The 21,098-nt window shown below is 36.5% G+C and overlaps 1 protein-coding gene and 1 non-coding gene across 6 annotated transcripts in view; both read left to right on the top strand.

Moving 5' to 3' along the window:
- The window catches only part of CCSER1 (coiled-coil serine rich protein 1), a 1,491,420-nt gene that overhangs the window by 889,303 nt on the left and 581,019 nt on the right, over positions 1–21,098 (top strand). The window lies entirely within an intron of this gene.
- TRNAW-CCA (transfer RNA tryptophan (anticodon CCA)) lies at positions 12,585–12,656 on the top strand. The gene has a single exon. It is a non-coding gene; the product is annotated as a tRNA-Trp (tRNA).

Raw genomic sequence — 21,098 nt, 5'->3', positions numbered from 1 at the left:
GAAATAAATGAGAGAAGAAAGTTTTAAACACTCTCTTCCAGCAACACAAGGAAAACTTTACACATGGACATCACCAAGTGGTCAATATCAAAATTTGATTGATTATATTTTTTGCAGCCAAAGATGGAGAAGCTCTATTCAGTAAGCAGAAACAAGACCGGGAGCTGACTGTGGCTCAAATCATGAACTCCTTATTACAAAATTCAGACTTAAATTGAAGAAAGTAGGGAAAAACCACTAGGCCATTCAAGTATGACATAAATCAAACCCCTTATGATTATATTGGAGAAGGAAATGGCAACCCACTCCAGTACTCTTGCCTGGAAAATCCCATGAATGGAGGAGCTTGGTGCAGGCCACTGTCCATGGGGTCACAGGGAGTCAGGCACGACTGAGCGACTTCACTTCACTATGATTATATAGTGGAAGTGACATATAGATTCAAGGGATTAGATCTGATAGACAGAGTACCTGAAGAACTATGCCGGAGGTTCGTGACATTATACAAGAAAAAGAAATGTAAAAAGACAAAATAGTTGTCTGAAGAGGCCTTACAAATAGCTGTGAAAAGAAGAGAACCAAAAGGCAAAAGAGAAAAGGAAAGATATACCCATCTGAATGCAGATTTCCAAGAAGAGCAAGGAGAGATAAGAAAGCCTTCTTCAGTGATCAGTGCAAAGAAATAGAGGAAAACAATAGAATGGGAAAGACTAGAGATCACTTCAAGAAGATTAGAGATACCAAGGGAACATTTCATTCAAAGATGGGCACAGTAAAGGACAGAAATGGTATAGACCTAACAGGAGCAGAAAATATTAACAAGAGATGGCAAGAATAACAGAAGAACTATGCAAAAAAAATCTTCATGACTCAGATAACCATGATGCTGTGATCACTCACCTAGAGCCAGATATCCTGGAATGTGAAGTCAAGTGGACCTTAGGAAGCATCACTAAGAACAAAGCTGGTGGAATTGATGGAATTCCAGCTGAGCTATTTCAAATCCTAAAAGATGATGCTATTAAATGCTGCACTCAATGTGTCAGCAGATTTGGAAAACTCAGCAGTGGCCACAGGACTAGAAGAGGTCAGTTTTCATTCCAGTCCCAAAGAAAGGCAATGCCAAAGAATGTCCCAACTACCACACAAGTACACTCATCTCACATGCTAGCAAAGTAATGCTCACAATTCTCCAAGCCAGGGTTCAACAGTATATGAACTGAAGACTCCCAGATGTTCAAACTGGATTTAGAAAAGGACCAGAGATCAAATTGCCAACATCTGTTGGATCGTTGAAAAAGCAAGAGACTTCCAGAAAAGCATCTACTTCTGCTTCATTGACTACACTAAAGGCTGTGAATATGTGGATCACAACAATCTGGAAACTTCTTAGAGAGCTGGGAATGCAAGACCACTTTACTTGCCTCCTGAGAAACATGTATGCAGGTCAAGAAGCAACAGTTAGCCCCAAGCATGGCACAATGGTTCCAAATTGAGAAAACAGTATATCAAGGCTGTATATTGCTTATTTAACTTACATGCAAAGCACATCATGAGAAATGCCAGGCTGGATGAAGCCTAAGCTGAAATTAAGATTGACAGGAGAAATATAAATAACCTCCAAAATGCAGAAGACACCACCTTATGGCAGAAAGCAGAGAGGAGCTAAAGAGCCCCCTGAAGAAGGTGAAAGAGAGACAAAAAGCTGGCTTCAAAGTCAACATTCAAAAAATGAAGATCATGGCATCCAGTCCCATCACGTCATAGCAAATAGATGGGGAAACATCGGAAACAGTGAGAAACTTTATTTTCTTGGGCTCTGAAATCACTGCAGATGGTGACTTCCGCCACAAAAGTAAAAGATGCTTGCTTCTTGGACAAAAGCTATGGCAAAAACTAGACAGTGTATGAAAAAGCAGAGGCATTACTTTGCCAACAAAGGTCCATCTAGTCAAAGCTATGGTTTTTCCAGTAGTCATGTTTGGATGGAGAGATGGCCCATAAAGAAGGCTGATCATTGAAGAATTGATGCTTTTGAATTGTGGTGTTGGAGAAAACTCTTGAGACTGCAAGGGACTGGTTTGCAAGGAGGTTAAACCATTCAATCCTAAAGAAAATCAGTCTTTAATATTTACTGGAAGGACTGATGCTGAAGCTGAAGCTTCAATACTTTCACCATCTGATGCGAAGAACTGACTTGTTAGAAAAGACCTTGATTCTGGGAGTGATTGAAGGCAGGAAGCTAAGGTGATGACAGAAGATGAGATGGTTGGATGGCATCACAAACTCAATGGACATGAATTTGAGCAAGCTCCAGGTGATAGTGTAGGACAGGGAAGCCTGGTGTGCTGCAGTCCATGGGGTCGCAAAGTGTCAGACATGACTGAACAACAACTCTGTCATGGTTATTCCTCCCTTACAAAGAGTTTTCTCTAAGATTCATACAGTGCACACTGTTGGTATCCTGCCCATATCCCCTTGATAAGTTACTGTTTTTGTGATTATAGGTCCACCTCCCAGCCAGCATCTTTGCCAGAGTTGTAGACGTAGATGCAAAACCCTAGGGAATTAATTCTCTGTAGGGAAAGCCCTCAAACAATTATTATACTCACAGAAGTTGGGTAAATAAGCAAGCTTCTTAACCTCTTGAGCAGAATACCTCTGAGGTGTTCATTTCACATTGGTTCCTTGAGCTTCCTGGTGGGATTAAGCTACAATTGTCCAACTTGGTGATATGTTTGAAAATGCACCCTATAAATTTTAGTTTTCTTTTTTCTTCCCTGTGTCACTGCTCTTCCATGATGGCATTTTTAGTTTTAGCTCCCTCAATAAACTATTCGTGATCTTTCTTAACCTACAGTGGTTTACATTCCTGTAAACCCACTGCAAATTGAAATATCATGTAAAAAATACTTTTAATACACCTAAACTGCCAAACATTATAACCTAGCCTAGTATACTGTAGGCATGCTCAGAACACTTACATTAGCCTATCTTCTGGCAAAATTATCTATTATCAAAATTATCAAAACCTATTTTTTAGTAAAATATTGAATAGTTCATTACCTTGTTGAACACTATGCTGAAAGTTGAAAACAGAGTGGTTGTGTATCTCTGGAGTGGTTGTAAGTGTATCAGTTTGGACTTCCCAGGTGGCTTAGTGGTAAGAATCCACCTGCCAGTGCAGGAGATGCAGGAGACATGGTTTGATCTCTGGGTTGGGAAGATCCCCTGGAGTAGGAAATGGCAACCTCCTCTAGTATTCTTGCCTGAAAAATTCGTTGGAAAAAGAGCCTGGTTGGCTACAGTCCATGGGGTTGCAAAGAGTCATACCTAACTGAACAGACGCGCACGCGTGCGCACACACACACGTGAATCAATTGTTTACCTTCATGATCACAAGACTGACTGGGAGTCATGGCTCACTGCTACTGCCCAGCATCACCACAGAGTAAGGTACCACATATCATCAACCCAGGGAAAGATAAAAATTCAAAAACTGAAGAATGATTTTTACTGCTTTCCTGCTATTGTAAAGTAAAAGAATCCTAAGTTATACCTTTATAAATCAGTGACTGTCTGCACTCAAATCCTTTTCTCAGGGTCTGCTTCTAGAGAAATTCAAATTAAGACATTTCATATACAGGTAAAAATTTATAGAAGTTGAATATTTTCTAAAAATCTGTGACTTTACATAGAGTGAATCAATATTTACTGATGGTATATAGGTATAATAATGCAAAGATGGTCACATTTTATCCTCAAGCACATTTATAGAGTATATAATAAATTTATATAGTATATTTAGAAATTATATACTTGGGGTGCTAGAAAAGGGAGTAACTATTTAAATATGAAATTCAAACATTTTAGCAAGGGTTCTTTTTTCTGTAGTACTTACGAATGAATCACAAAGACCTAGAAGAGTCCTTGTCGTATACATACACACTCAAAAAATATTTTAAAGAACACTTAACCTAAAAATAGTTTGCCTCCATCTGGAAGGATGTTTTTAATGGGAAACCCAGACTCAAAAGGGTACCTACCTGAGCTGTAAAGGAGAAAGAAGCTTTCAAGCAAGCCATAGAGAAGTAATCACATTAATCAGTGGGTCAGCCTCAACTCAGTAATCAGATCCCCTCAACTTTGTGGATGTTATAAATATGTTTTAGAAATGCAGTAACTAAAACTCAGAGAAGTAAAACAATTCTGATGAAGTATTCCAAAACTGAAAAATAGTCTAGATTTGAACTCATATTTGTCTGTCTCTCTTCACCTTCACATAATCTTTAATTCTTCTTGAGAACTGGCCAAAATTAGGCAGTTATGCTTTAAAGAGACTGGATATAAGTGTATATTTTTTGTAACAGATTTTTTTTTTAAACAAATGCCTCAGTCAGCTGGCGCTGCTATAATGAAATATCAAAAATTGGATGGCTAAAAAACCAAATACATTTCTTATAGTTCTGGAGGTCGGGAAGAGCTTCCAGTTTGCAGGCAGCAATCTTCTTACTGTATCTTTACATGTGGACAAAGAACTCTTGTCTCTTCCTCCTCTTGTAGGGGCACCAATTCCATCATGGGAACTCCACCCTCATGACCTCATCTAAACCTGATCTCTGCCCAAAGGCCACACTTCCAAATACCATTCCACTGAAGAATAGGTCATTAACCTATGAATTTATGGGAGAACAAAAATGCATTCAGTCTATAGCAATTAGCATAAATTTACAGTATGGTTTCACTATTACTTCTCAGGTGTGATTGGAGATTTTAATCAAGGCTTAATCTGGAACCAGCATGGGAAATACAGAATTCTAGAATAGATTCAATGAAACTGGGAAGGGGGAAGGCTGATACTCTTCCATGTTGTAACAAGTATATGGAAATACAGAAAGTCTTGCAGGATATGAAAAATTAGAGCATCCTTAAATAAAAGTGTCTGAAATGAAAAGCTGGCATCAAGAAAGAAGCTAAAATTCAACTAACAAGTGTTCCTGTAAAGGAGAAAAGAGAATTTTTTCTTTGACCCTAAGAGGCTGAAAAGAGAAAAAAAAAAAAAAAAACTTCTCTAATAAGCGTTCTATAATAGGATCCTGAGACTTGAGACCCTATGGCCAAAACAAAACAAAGCAAAACAAAACAAATGAACAGAGTTCTTAGAAGCAGACCAGTGGATCCACACTCACTTGCACCCTTAGGCTATGAACACAATTCGTACTCAGCAGAACATCTAAGTGCGTCTCCTCAGGCTTTCTGTGACCTCAATCAATCGCCCCCTCTTCAGTCCCTCTGGTTTACCAGCCAGCAGTGTGACTTATGTTATACATATTCATTCTACTCTTGTGTCTAGCACAGAGACCCAAGCACGTTCTTTCATGAATCATTATCATAACCTTTTAACAGTTGTGGGAGTATTTTAAAAGGAAAACAAGAAGTTGAGGGGTTTTTTCTTGCCCTTGGATAAAAGTTGCGAGTTATTAAGTTATCAGATTTTTATAGAGGACATTTCATGCCATTTTTAAAAGACTATTTACACATCATTCTCTCTGTCTAAGATGTTTCATTTCTGAACTCTAATCTTACTGTTCTCTCTTTATATACTAAGAAATTATTTTAATAACTTATTTTCTGAAATTCACTGTAAATAATTTGAGTAGAGAGCTGGATATATAACCTTAAAAGTTACTTCTATCACTGAAATTCTCTGATCCTCTCCCTGAATTTTTTTTAACTCTTTCTAGAAGTGTTCATTATTGGAAATACCTGAAAAGTCCTGTCTTGTCACTGTTTTCTGATAATGCAGAGCCTGAGGGATTCTAGTATAGAAAAACTTTGGTGTATTCAAGCAAGACTAACAACCCCAAAGAATTTTTAAGCAGAGATAACATAAATATCACAAAATAAGCACTAAAGAGAAGAGAATAGAAATTATGTATTTGGGATATTAGATTTTGTTTCTCACATACTTAGTCTTTATTATCTTAGCTAATAAAATTTAATAACCAAGAGTTTTCTCTACAGTATATTAGATCTATTTTTAGTATTTTAGTACTTTTATACTTTTTTCTTTTTTTTACTTTAGTGGATTATATATGATACTTGTCTGCCTAGGTACCACACAATTTGGCACATGATCACATACTGTTTATACAATTATCAAAATGCTTGTTTCTTTGGGAGATTATAAATTATTAAATTCACTAAAATATTGGTTTCTTTCTATCAGCTACAGTACTGAAGTAACCATTATTATATTCCTCAGTATAACCAACAGTCCTGGGTACAATGCCTTGTTTATAATGAATTCCCTAATATTGATTGAGTTAATGAATAAATTAATGTGTACTTGCTGAATTGAATTAAAATTAAATGCATGCTGGGGAAGAATTACTGTTGGTAGAAATTACGGAAGCTCTTTTTATTGTCTAAGCTGTTCACATGTCATTCATCCTTAGATGTGTATTATTAAGAGACCACTAGGTGCCAAGTATTGTTAAGTGATTTACTTGTATCACATTACTTAATCCTCACAATAACCATTAGGAACCAATTAGTCATAAGTCCTTAGTTTGCAACTAAGTCCTTCATAGAAAATTAAATCAAATTGGATTAAACAACAAAGTTTACAACATAACTTGGTTGGGCCCATATGGGCAAGGATATGTCTCTTGGTTATATGTTATCTAGGTAGACTCCTGGTAGTGGCTCCCTTTCGGTTGCAAGATTGTTGCAGTTTATAGAGAAAACAACCTTATACCTAAAAAGAAAAAAAAAAAATTAAAAAAAAAAAGTATTGGAAATACTGGAAGGCTTCATTCCAAGAAGTCTCAGAGAGTTATCTCCTCAGATGAGCTGTGTATCTACCCATCCTGAGCTAATCAATCACTATAACCAGTAGAATATGCTACTGATTTAAGCTAATCAGGATATCCAGAAATGGAGTGATATCAGATCACTTGCTCTCATACAGACCAAGGCGGGGAAATAAATTGATAGGTATATCACAGTATGTTCATTAAAGAATGTAGAAATAAACACTAGAATGCAAAATTAAAAGAAAACTACCATAACCATTCCTTCAGAATGTCTTAAAGATAAGGAAACAAAGATGCAAAGGTTTTATGTCACTTTCTCAAGATCACCCAGCGAATATTGGCAGAAATGCAGCTCAAAATCAAGTCTAACACCAATATATTATTACACCACCTCCCTTAAGTATTTATTCACTGTCAGCTCTACAGTACGCATCTCAAAAGTGCTTCTGAAATCTCTTGCCAATGAAAGATTATCAGGACTAGCAATGAATATATTTTCTTTTAAGAATGAAACTTTATCTGAATAATGTTTCTTAATTTCTACTTAGCTAATAAAATTTTCATTCACTGCCTAACGTTTCTTCCTGAATTTTAGAAGTGTGGTGAATGAAGAAAAAATGTAAATAGAAGAAAAGAATAATTACTTGCCTAATGAACAGCGACAGAAAATTGGCAGGAACCAAAAATATTAAGGCATTAATGAAAGCATTCAGTGTAGGATTTATTTTTTATTCAATATATTTTTGATGAGTTCATAGTGATAGTTAAAGATTCAGTTTAAGACTAAAGAAATCAGTCAGCCTCTTCTGGGTGAATATAATTTTTGCATTCTGATTCCCTATAACAGAGAAACAAACTTTTTACTATCAGTTTAGCTGAGTATTTGAAATAAATTGACTAGTACATGTGAAAATTCAAACCTCATAAAACTTTCAGTTTCATTTCAGACGTGTTAAATATATCTTAATACTTGTAATTTGAGGAGTGTATATTCAGGCTGCTTTCTCTAATATGTCATATTTATTAAACCCAAAGGTGTTTCCTTTATCTTCATACTTTCTGCTAATCCCAAAGACAATTTTTGAATCAAGTTTTGGATATCTTTGGGAATTTTCTTTATCTTTTTCTCTTACCTTTTCCTGGAGAAAGATTGCCTCGCTGATATTTTGTGTCCAAGATTCAATGGACAGGTTTTAATCTTGATATTTTTACTAATACTTATGAATATTTCTATTTGAAAAAATTAAGTTCAAACAAACTAGTCTAAAAATTTGAATGTCCTCAATTTTATAATAGAATTTAAAAGTTTGATTATTTCTAAGATAAAAATGTTAATGAAGAAAAGAATATATCTATGAACCTGTATTACAATTTGTTATCTTTCTGGATCAGATGCAAAGAGAATTTCTAAATCAAGAAGTCTGCAGAGCTGAGAAAAGCATATAGGAGGCAGCAGAGGTCATCAGAACTAGAGAGTAGAATCTAGTTAGTCACCAAAACTTGTGCTGAAGCACATCCCAAAATCTGAGGAATTGAGTTTACCAACCTTGAAGTGTGGGTTTGGATCTTGGATAAAAACTCACCATAGGGGAACTAGCACCCTTTGACGTTGGAAATGTTATAGACTGAATTTTAGAAAAAGCCTATATTGTTGTGAGGGGACTGTTGGTAATATGGATTAAATATTAATTAATAGTCAATCTGAGAAGAACTAGAAAATTTTGTTAAATCAACCTGAGGATTATAATCCTGTAGGCAGTCTTTAGAAAGCTCTGAGCACTATTCTGCCATTAGAAGTCAAAATACAGTTATATACAATTTTTAAGACAAAGAGTGATACATAAAATGACAGCTTACACAATGCAAATTCGTGCAAACAAATCAAGTGGTGGATCATAAGGACCCTGTGCAGGATTAAGCAGGACTGTTACTTCCTAAGGAGATCTGGTTAATTCTGATGAAAAATGCACACTAAAGGGATAGAGGAGGCCCAGATGTACAGAAGGAAAAAAAAAGTTTAAATAATTATTTTCTTGCCATGTAATATGAATTTTAATTTTATTTCATCAGTCTAGAATATTTATTTCATCATAATGTCCAGAAATATGGATATTAAACATGATTCTGGTGAAAGCTCAGGAACCAAACAGAAGAAAGAGGAGAGCTGGAGAGAAAGCTTCTCTCTATATAGAGAATACATAAATAATCAGGAACAAAATGCTGATAGAAATATGGACATTAAAATCCATTCTGATATGGTCTCAGACAGAAATGAAGAATACACTGTTGGACAGTGGAGAAAAGGTAATCCATTGATAAAAAGTGTCAAGAAACATGGCTGAATTGTTTTTATGTTTTTGGAAGGTAAAATGGTGAAGTTGGATATTTAGCTGAAGAGAGATCTAAACAAGATGTTGAAGGTGCTGCCCGGGGTCTCCTGAATGCCTACACTAAATTGTGAGAGGAAGCAGATGAATTAAAGGAGCACGAGTGAAGCAGAGACGTGATCAGAACTTAAAGAGTTGGAAAGTTCTCAGCTTCTCGTTACTGAACAAAATGGGAAAGCATGTTCTGAGAACACCAAAGTTATAGCTATACTATCTCTTAATAAAGAGATTATGGGATTCTACCAGTAGAAACACTACTAGTTTGAACTGAAGGAGGAGGAGATGGACAAAAGGAAGGAAGGCTGTCAAACTTCTTAGATTCTGCAGGGTGGCACAATAGGCTCTTTGGCTGTGAACATGCTTCTTCCTTCAACAGAAGGGAAGAATGACCCCAAGGCAAGTAAGCTATCTGCAGAACTTCCCACCTTAACACAGACTTATGGTGCAGGACTAATTCCTACCGGTTTTGAAGAGTAGAGCCTCTTCCATTTGGGGTGCCGAAATATCAGCACCCTGTGCCTCAGGGGCGAGGCCAAAGTCCAGCACCTAGTGGGTGGGCCACCCTACTAAGCTAAAGGGTCAGGGACTCCCCACAGAACCATTGGGATGGTGCCCCCATTCTAGTGGGCTGGAGGGTTTAACAAAGAGATTATTTTACCACAGCAAACATTATCCTCAATGGTGAAAAACTGAAAGCTTTTCCCCTAAAGTCAGGAACAAGACAAGGGTGCCCACTCTCACCACTACTATTCAAAATAGTTTTGGAAGTTTTAGCCACAGCAATCAGAGCAGAAAAAGAAATAAAAGGAATCCAAAGAAATCCAGGATTTCTCCCTGTTTGCAGATAACATGATCCTCTACATAGAAAACCCTAAAGAGTCCACCAGAAAATTACTAGAGCTAATCAATGAATATAGTAAAGTTGCAGGATATACACTTAACCCAGAGAAATCCCTTGCATTCCTATACACTAACAATAAGAGAACAGAAAGAGAAATTAAGGAAACAATTCCATTCACCATTGCAACCAAAAGAATAAAATACTTAGAAATAAATCTAAAGAAACAAAAGATCTGTATATATATAAAACTATAAAACACTGAAGAAAGTAATCAAAGATGACACAAATAGATGGAAAAATATACCACGTTCATGGATTGGAAGCATCAATATAGTGAGAATGAATATACTACCCGAAGCAGTCTATAGTTTCAATGTAATCCCTATCAAGCTACCAACGGTATTTTTCAGAGAACTAGAACAAATAATTTCACAATTTGTATGGAAGAACAAAAAACGTCAAATAGCCAAAGCAATCTTGAGAAGAATGGAACTGGAGGAATCAACCTGCCTGACTTCAGACTATACTACAAAGCTACAGTCATCAAGACAGTATGGTACTGGCACAAAGACAGAAAAATAGATAAATGGAACAAAATAGAAAGCCCAGAGATAAATCCATGCACCTATGGACACCTTATCTTTGACAAAGGAGGCAAGAATATACAATGGATTAAAGACAATCTCTTTAACAAGTGGTGCTGGGAAAACTGGTCAACCACTTGTAAAAGAGTGAAACTAGAACACTTTGTAACACCATACACAAAATAAACTCAAAATGGATTAATGACCTAAATGTAAGACCAGAAACTATAAAATTCCTAGAGGAAAACCTAGGCAAAACACTCTCTGACATAAATCATGCAGGATCCTCTATGACCCACCTCCCAGAGTAATGGAAATAAAAACAAAAATAAACTGGACCTAATTAAACTTAAAAGCTTTTGCACAACGAAGGAAACTATAAGCAAGATAAAAAGACAGCCTTCAGAATTGGAGAAAATAATAGCAAATGAAGCAACTGACAGAGAATTAATCTCAAAAATATACAAGCAGCTACTGCAGCTCAACTCCAGAAAAATAAGCGACCCAATCAAAAAATGGGCCAAAGAACGAAACAGACATTTCTCTAAAGAAGACATACAGATGGCTAACAAACACATGAATAGATGCTCAACATCACTCATTATCAGAGAAATGCAAATCAAAACCACAATGAAGTACCATTTCACGCCTGTCAGAATGGCTGCTTTCAAAAAGTCTACAAACAAAAAAATGCTGGAGAGGGTGTGGAGATAAGGGAACCCTCTTACACTGTTGGTGGGAATGCAAACTAGTACAGCCACTATGGAGAGCAGTGTGGAGATTCCTTAAAAAACTGGAAATAGAACTGCCTTATGACCCAGCAATCCCACTGCTGGGCATACATACCGAGGAAACCAGAATTGAAAGAGACATGTGTACCCCAATGTTCATCGCAGAACTGTTTACAATAGCCAGGACATGGAAGCCACCTAGATTCCCATCAGCAAATTAATGGAAAAGAAAGCAGTGGTACATATACACAATGGAATATTACTCCGCTATTAAAAAGAATGCATTTGAATCAGTTCTAATGAGGTGGATAAAACTGGGTGAAGCAAGTCAGAAAGAAAAACACCAATACTAACTCCTATATATGGAATTTAGAAAGATAGTAATGATGACTCAATCTGCGAGATAGCAAAAGAGAGACAGATGGGCAGAGAGAACAGACTTTTGGACTCTGTGGGATAAGGCGAGGGTGGGATGATTTGAGAGAATAGCATTGAAACATGTATATTATCATATGTGAAATAGATTTCCCGTCCAGGTTTGATGCATGAGAAAGGGTGCTCAGGGCTGATGTGCTGGGATGACCCTGAGGGATGGGATGGGTGGGGGGGTTCAGAATGAGGAACACATGTATGCCCATGTCTGATTGATGTCAATGTATGGGAAAAACCACTACAATATTGTAAAGTAGTTAGCCTCCAATTAAAATAAAAAAAAATAAATAAAAAGATGATTATTTTTAGCCTCAGGATTTAGTGCAGCTTGGCTTTTAACCTTAATCTTACTTGAGACCATCACCCAATTTTTCCCATTTAGAATGGGGTCTTTATCCTTTATCTTATGCCTGTCCTGCTATTGTATTTTGGAAGCACAGAACTTGTCTGGTTTCACCAGTTTACAGCTGGAAAAGAATATTTCCCCCTGGGATATATCACTTACACCCCTTTTATATCGGACCTTAGACTTAGAGTTGATGCTGAAATGAGTTAAGACTTCTGAGGCTGTTGGAAAAGAACAAATATGTTACATGTTAGGATCTGGATTTAGGGGAAACAGGAGTAGAATATCATATGTAAATGTTATATATGAATATGTGTCCCCACCCCCAGGTTCATATGTTAAAGCCCTAACCCCAAGTATGACTATATTTGGAGTAAGAAAGTAATTAAGATTAAATGAGGTCATAAAGGTGGGGCTCAGATCCAATAGTATTTGTGTCTGGGCTTCCCTGGTGGCTTAGAGGTTAAAGCGTCTGCCTCCAATGCAGGAGACCCGGGTTCGATCCCTGGGTCGGGAAGATCTCCTGGAGAAGCAAATGGCAATCCACTCCAGTATTCTTGCCTGGAGAATCCCATGGACAGAGAAGCCTAGTAGGTTACAGTCCACGAGGTTGCAAAGAGTTGGACACGACTGAGCAACTTCACCTCAAGAATAAGAAGACATACTGTAGGGCTGTCCTTCTTACCTGCTGAGCTCTCACGAGAATCGACCATGCTAGTGCTCTGATCTTGGACATTTAGCCCTCAGAAGTATGAGAAAATAAATTTCTGTTGTCTAAGCCACCCAATCTGTTATTTGTTTATAGCACCTTCAGTCAATTAATACAGAGTGGTTGTGCATGTTAGTCACTTCAGTCATGTCCAGTTCTTTGTGACCCAGTGAACTATAGTTCACCAGGCTCCTCAGTCCATGGGGATTCTCCAGGCAAGAATACTGGAGTAGATTGCCATGCCCTTTTCCAAGGGATCTTCCCGATCCAGGAAACTTCCCAACTCAGGGATAGAATCCACAACTCTAACCTCTCCTGCATTGGCAGGCGGGTTCTTACCACTAGCACCATCTGGGAAGCCCCACAGGGAGGGTGCCTAATTTAAATTACAAGGGAAAAGGGACACGTCACTGGTGTGAAGTTATACACGGTCCTGATATCTTTATATAATATTACAATACCAAGACCACAAGGCAGACCTGTGGATCATATAAAGCTAGATGTGTTAAACTTGCTGAGTAGGGGATAACACCCATCTTTACAGAGGGAAAGTTAAGGAAATATTACGTAGAATTTATGGGGCTGGGATTAATAGTCTGGTTTCAGGACAGATCTGGTAAATGAGGGCTGGGTGAAGGTTGGTCAAGATTTATAATCTATTTGAGTTGGTGAAACTGTCCATAGGTTTATATTTTGAACATGTGAATGCATGCTATCTGTGGAAATAATAGTTAAATTAGTTTGTTGTAGTACCTGGTATATGAGACTGAGCTAGTGTTAAGACAGTTTAAACTTTGGGTAATTTATCTCACAGGACATAGTTTGTACACTTTATCTGTGTTGTAAACAGGAGTAGAATTTCACAGTTTGTCGTTCATCTCTTGTCTAGTATTTAGAATAGTGCATTCCCTTTTCAATTTACTCTCTAGCCCTTTCACAGACTCGGACACGACTGAAGCGACTTAGCAGCAGCAGCAGCAGCCCTTTCATCACCTAAAAGTCAAGCTAATTCATTGTATATTTTCCAGTTGTATTGAGATATAATTGATATATAACATTTTCATGTTTACCACATAAGTATGTTGATTTAATAGACATAATGCAAAATGATTACTCCTATAGCTTTAGTACCTTCATCTTTTCACATAATTACCACTTCTTTTTCTGTAGTAGGAATATATCAGTTCTACTGTCTTAGCATCTTTCAATTTCATAATACAGTTTATTAACTATAAACACCATGCTGCATATTAGAACTCATTTGTCTTAAATTGGAAGTTTGTGCCCTTTGACCAATGTTTCCCTATTTTTTCTATATCCCCCCTTTAATATTGTACAAGTAAGTGATATCATATATTATTTTCTATTGCTCTGACATTTCACTTAGCATTATGTTCTTAAAGTCCACCAATATTATTGCAAATGGAAGAATTTCCTTCTTTCTCATGGCTGAATAATATTCCATTGTATATATATGACATACCTGTGTTATCTATTTATCCATCAACTGACCCTTAGATCTTATTCCATATCTTGACTGTTGTGAATAATGCTGCAATGAATATGGGAGTGAAACTATCTTTTCACATTCCTGTGTTCATCTCCTTTGTTTATATGCCCAGAAGTGGACTTGCTGGCCTGTAAGGCACTTCTCTTTTTAATTTCTTAATGAACCTCCATACTGTTTTCCACAGTGGCTGTGTCAACAGTGCATAAGGATTTCTCTTCTCCATATTCTCACCAACACTGTTATGTTGTCTTTTTGATGATAACTATCTAACATGTATGAGGTGATACCTCTTTGTGGTTTTAATTTGTGTTTTTCTGTTAATTAGATATGTTGAACACTTTTTCATGTACTTATTGGTAATCTGCATATCTTTTTTGGAAAAATGTCTGTACACCATTATTCTTTATCACCTTTACATAGTGAATATTTTGTCTTGTTTGAATCTTGCATTTTCCTACAGGTCTTACATCTAAGAACTCTTTTTATATGGTTGAAAATATATAATAATATCATTTCTGAGTAAATGCTGCCCTCAGTGCTTTGAGATTTTTTAATATTGGTATTTCTTAAATGTATGCTTCTTATACTGAGGAAGTATTTAAGACTATTAAAATTGCTAGATAACTTGAGAACAGATGAATTTAATTTTTTGTCAATTTTTATTAAAGTTTATTTATTATTATGTAAAATTATTATTGTTTCTCATCTTTAGTACTAGACTTAATAATAGGTTTGCTTGGATTACAACAACATGCTTTGTCCCATAGATCTCTGGGGGTGCAAATTCATTCTCTTTTGCTCTTAATTATACTTTAGAGGAAAGGTTTTATTAACTGCTGCTATAGCAGAATCATTATTTTTAAGTAGTCTAGTTTATTTAAATACATTTTTAGGGCTTTACTTTCTAATGTTTGAAATATTCAGAGTTTTATGATTCTCATAGGTCTTGCCAATATTTTATTATAAATTATTAGAATGAGGGGAACTGGCTTAAAGTTAGGACTAAACTCTAGATTTTTGTGGATTGGGTAAAAGAAACACAAGAATAAAAATCTTCATCCTGATATTTTAATTGATTAATATGACATGACATTGACATTTTTTCCCCGTCTTACCAGTTTAACTTGCTCAGGAAACATATTTTTACACAATTCCAGCACAGAATTTTGATTATGTTAAGATAAACCAATTATTTCTGGTGTTTTTACATGATAAAAGAAAATAATAAAGGGACATTTCTAAAATTATGTTATTGTGTTAGTTGAGGAGTACCAGTGATACTTAGTGTTTTTTTAAGAAATGTAAAGTATATTTATAATAATATGTGATAGATTCGAAGGCTAATTTGTTTCATTTTTGTTGTTTCCACTCTCACATATTTTCATCTGACTTGACAAATTTTAAACTTTGGCATAACAAGAAACTAGAAGCCATTATAATAAATAAATAATAAGGCTATTGTTGCAAGAGATTTGGCAATGTCAATAGCTTGTTTGTTTTGTTTTTCTCAAAGCAAACTAATCAACAGCTGTGACTACACACAGCCTAAGTTAGAAAATGAAATATTGACAATTAAGATATATAATATATATTTTATAAATGTATCAAGGCTTCCATTTAGTTACTTATTATTTCAGAGCCCAAATGTTCTGAACAGCTTGCTAATGTTTTAAAAACTTCTTTAGATAGACTGTTTTGAGAAAGATCCTGAAGTTCTGAGGATATGAAATCATTGAGACACTTTCCTATTGTGGAAAGAGAGATTTTATACCCAGTAATGGTAAAATCATGAAACATGTGCGTATATTCCTGTGTGTGTTCATTTGTGCATGAGTGCACATGCCCACACACTCTTTTAACAATTGTCTCTCAGTCTTCTCTATGAATATTTTAGCAAGAGTAAACATAAACCTCATTATGGAACAGCTTGGTTTGCTTGAACATATGACCAATATGGATATTTGTGAATCTTTGTTTACCATTTCTATGTCTTTCATCTAAATGATGAAACATATCTGGGGTATAATGTTTTGAAGGAAAATAAAAAAATATCTTCTTATCCCCACCCCAAATATATTTTATCTGTCTCTGTCCCAGCATCTGAAAGGAAGAAACTAAGCCATCTGGAAAAGTTTGTGAGAATTGTAGTTAGATGAAGGATACAGACATGGCTCAGATGGTAAAGAATCTGCTTGCAATACAGGAGACCAGGTTCGATCCTTGGTTGGGAAGATCCCCTGGAGAATCCACTCAAATGTTCTTGCCTGTAGAATTCCATGGACGGAGAAGTCTGGTGGGCTACAATCCATGGGGTCACAAAGTCAGACGTGACTGAGTGACTAACACTTTGACTTTTCTAATCTAAAGGTAAAAGAAAAACTGATTTTAATGGAAAAGTATTTTCTTACAGTAAGATGAATGAAGTTCCTTTTGAAATGAAGCAGGAAGAAGGACTAGTAATTTCAAATGCATAAGAAGAAAAGTAGAGCTGTTTCATTGTCTTAAATTTATGGGAATTGCTTTAATTCTCTGGGTGGTGCCTCAGATGTTTGAAGTGTTAAAAGGTCCCCCAGGTAATTCTAATTGCTAGCTATGTCAAAAACCACTAACCTGGAAAAGTAGGTCTTAGCTTTGCCAGGAGAGAGTTGAAATACGGAAATTGAGGAAGAAAAGAAAGGGAAAGAGAGAGATTGATGGAAGTGAGATGATCTGGAAATATATAAAACATTAATATCAGAAATCATATGGTTCTAGCTCTTAGTTTTTGATTCCTCAGGATTTTAAGTGGCCTAGGATATCCATAAAATGTCTTGTCCCATGTTTTAGCCCTGGATGCAATCTTGAAACATAAAAAGGCATTAAGAGATTGTGGGATAATATGAAGTCCTTATCTCAAAGAGATATCTATCTGCCTTCTCATGCTCATTATAGCATCTTTCACAGTAGCCAAAATATGGAAGCAACCTGTGTTCATTAATGAATCAAGTATTTGTGGAATATTTTTCAGCATTAGGAGCTTCCCTGGTGGCTCGGACGCTAGAGTGTCTGCCTGCAGTGCTGGAGACCCGGGTTTGATACCTGGGTTGGGAAGATCCCCTGGAGAAGGAAATGGCAATTCTCCAGTATTCTTGCCTGGAGAATTCCATGGACTGAGGAGCCTGGTAGGCTACAGTCCATGGGGTCACAAAGAGTCAGACACGACTGAGCGACTTCACTTTCACTTTTCACTTTGGTAGCTCAGTGGTAAAAGAACCCACCTGTCAGTGCAGGAGCCGTGACTTTGGTTTTTGGGTTAAGAAGGTCCCCTGGAGAAAGAAATGCCAACCCATTCCAGTATTCTTGACTGGGAAATCCTATGGACAGAGGAGCCTGGCAAGCTACAGTCCAGGGATTTGTAAGAGTCAGATACAAGTTAGTGACTAAGCAACAACAATTCAGTACTAAGAAGGAAATCCTGAAATTTATGGACAACGTGGATAAAATTGGAGGGCAATATGCTAAATAGAATAAGTCAGACAGAGAATGACAAATACTTCATGATATCTTTTACATGTGGAATTAAAAAAAAAGTCAAATGCATAGAAACAAAGTAGAAAAGTAGTTTTCAGGAATGCAGGAAATAAGGAGAGGTTGATAAAAGGTATAGACTTTCAGTTATAGGAGGAAAGAAGTCTGAAGATCTAATGTTTAACAAGGTGACTCAAAGCTGATGACACTAATGCTGTACAATTGAAATTTACTAAGATAGTAGAACTTAAATGATCTTACCAAAATTTAAGGTGGTGGATGTGTTACTTGGAAATTCCCCTAAAAGGAGGGAATCCACATAAAATCATAAAATTATCATGTGTGCTTAAAATACCTTACAGCTTTCTTTGTCAATTATATCATAATAAAGCTGGGAAAAAATATTGTGGGACATCATGAGATGGATCCTTAGTTGTCATAGTTTCCTTGTTGCCAATTGAGTAAATTAATTATTCCTTTTTAAAAACTAAGCAACTCTCCACAATACAGTTCATTGAGTGGTTGCAGGTCAAGAGAATAGTACAGTATTTCTTAAGTTTCTGGGAAATAGCTGCCACCACAAGATATAGGAACACCACCCTGGCAAGGACCTGAACCCTGTACCTTATAGGCATCAATGATGTGAATTATCCTCACTAGATCAAAATGTACCACACAGTAACACATTCTTAAAATACGATATACATAATCAAACACAGTATTTCAAGCTCCATTTGGCCATTGCAGGGCATAGAAAACTACATTTCTTGACCTGGATATTATATAGCTCTTAATGCTGCCAAGATCTCATTAACATTTCTGGCTGCTTCAGACTGTACAATCATTTTGAGCTTGCAGTGAATACTCCTTGGTCCTTGAGGAGTGTTTCTGGAAAGCATGTCCATGTTGATTCAACTTTAGAATCAGATGAAATTCTTTCTGAAGATTCAGATTCTTGAATTCAGATATGTAAAATATCAAAATATGCAGATATTTGTGTTCAGATATGCAAAATCAGAATCTTTGAGGATAGGTCCTAAGAATCTACAAGTACAGTTAACCCCTTAGGTCTTTCTAATATAGCATGTTTGAGAATAGGACTTATATTCCAGGTGGCTCAGTGGTAAAGAATCTGCCTGCCAATATAGGAGACACAGGAGATGCAGGTTTCATCCCTGGGTCGAGAAGATCCTTTGGAGGTAGAACTGGCAACCCACTCCAGTAGTCGTGCCTAGAGAATCCCATGGACAGAGGAGCCTGGTGGGCTACAGTCATGGGGTTGCAGAGAGTTCTACATGACTGAAGAACTGAGCATGCACTCACTTATATTTCACTGGGAGAGTTGGAGGGGCTGTTACCACCTATAAACATGTAGATTTGAAGTAAATTTGGCATTGATGAGGAACAGCAAGAAAACTAAAGGCAGACCTATAGGTGAGTCTGAGACTAAACAGTGAAAGGGTTGGGGAAATAAAGAAGGAAATAATTAACAGATTGAGAAGCTTTAATTAAAACCAAAAAAATAACCCACTTTGGAAAACAAATATAAAACAGCCATCATGCCATATGGAAAAGAAAAAAAGAAGTTATAGTCAGAAAGCTATATTTAAAAGCAGGGAATTTTTCAAGATTGTGACTCTGCACTGTACCTGTTTTGTGTTCTTATAGAAAAATCAAAATTAAATAAAATTATTTTCGGTATTTAATGAGACCAAATCTTATCTGGTTCCTAATGCTTTGCACATTCAAATATGAATCTTGGTGTCCATTCCCATACACCAGAATTGTTATTTTAAAACTTCAAATTCTAAATTTTCATGATTTATCTACATGGATTCTAGATCAATGTTTCATTTTTTTAATGAAATTTTTATTTAATGTCTAATTGACATATAACATTATATTGGTTTTAGGTGTACAACATAATGATCCAATATTTCTGTCTATTGTGAAATGATCACCCATTCAGTAAGTCTAGTTAACCTTTATCAGCAGAAACATTTAGGGTTTTTCTTTTTTGTGATGAGAACTTTTAAGATCTCTTTTAGGAACTTTCTATTGTGCAATAAAGTATTATATGTAATGCTGTACATTACACCCCCAGGACTTATTTTATATTTGTACCTTTTAATTCCTTTTACCCATTTTACCCCTTAACCCCCCACCCCATGGCAGCCATCAATCTGTTCTCTGTATCTACGAGCTTAGAGTTTTTGCTTGTTTAGATTCCATACTTAAGTAAGTAGATCAATGTTTCTTAAATGTTTGTGTGATTAGATCATCATAATTGAAGAATCTCAGGGACAAGAGTTTTAGACATAGTTTTGGGGCCCAGGAATTTGCCTTTAGTCACTCAGGTAGTTTTGTGAGGAAGTGATCTGGATGTTAGCCATTCCCTCTTGATCTTTTCCTCTTGTCTCCTCTAGGATATTCCTCCTTTCAAGTCTTACTTTTCTCGTTGAATGTTCAATTTCTCTGCTGCCTTGAATTCTCCTCAGAATGAACAGATTTAAGACACTTGCATTGTAAGATTTTCTTTAAATTTGTATTAATTGCCTAAATCTGCCATAACAAATTACCCAGAAACTAGGTGACTTAAAACAGCAGTAATTGATTGCTGTACAGTTCTGGAACCTAGAAGTCTGAAATTAAGACCTCAGCAAGCCATGCTCCTGAAGCCTCTAGAGGAGGGTCCTGCCTTGCCTCTCCCACCTTCTGGTAGCCCCAGACGTCCTGTGGGTCACAGCAGCAGAACTCAGTCCCCGTGCTGGTCTTCATGTGGCTGTCATCTCTCTCTTTGTATATGCCTCTGTCTTCACATGGTCTCCTCCCTGTGCTCTCATTTTCCTCTTCTAAGGACACTAGTTATTTTGGACTAGGGCCAACCCTAATGTAGTGAGACCTTGTTCTAACCTAGTTACTTCTGCAAAGATCTTATTTCCAAATAAGGTCACATTTACAGCTACCAAAGGATAGGATTTGAACATGTGTCTCTTGGGGGCCTCAAGTCAACTTATAGCAGTACTGTATGTTACAGTCTAGCTACTTCCCCAGCTCTCTTTTCCTCAGCTAAGATTCTGGAACAAATAGTTTACACTCGATTGTTATCACTTCTTTGTCTCCTACTGCAATCTGGCTTTGGACTCCCACTAGGGCTTTCCTTGTAGCTCAGTCAGTAAAGAATCTGTCCGCAATGAGGAGACCCAGAATCGATTCCTGCATCAGGAAGATCC

Source organism: Ovis aries, chromosome 6 (genome assembly GCF_016772045.2).
Source record: "Ovis aries strain OAR_USU_Benz2616 breed Rambouillet chromosome 6, ARS-UI_Ramb_v3.0, whole genome shotgun sequence".
Taxonomy (NCBI): Eukaryota; Metazoa; Chordata; class Mammalia; order Artiodactyla; family Bovidae; genus Ovis; species Ovis aries.
This window is presented reverse-complemented; position numbering and strand designations above follow the sequence as displayed.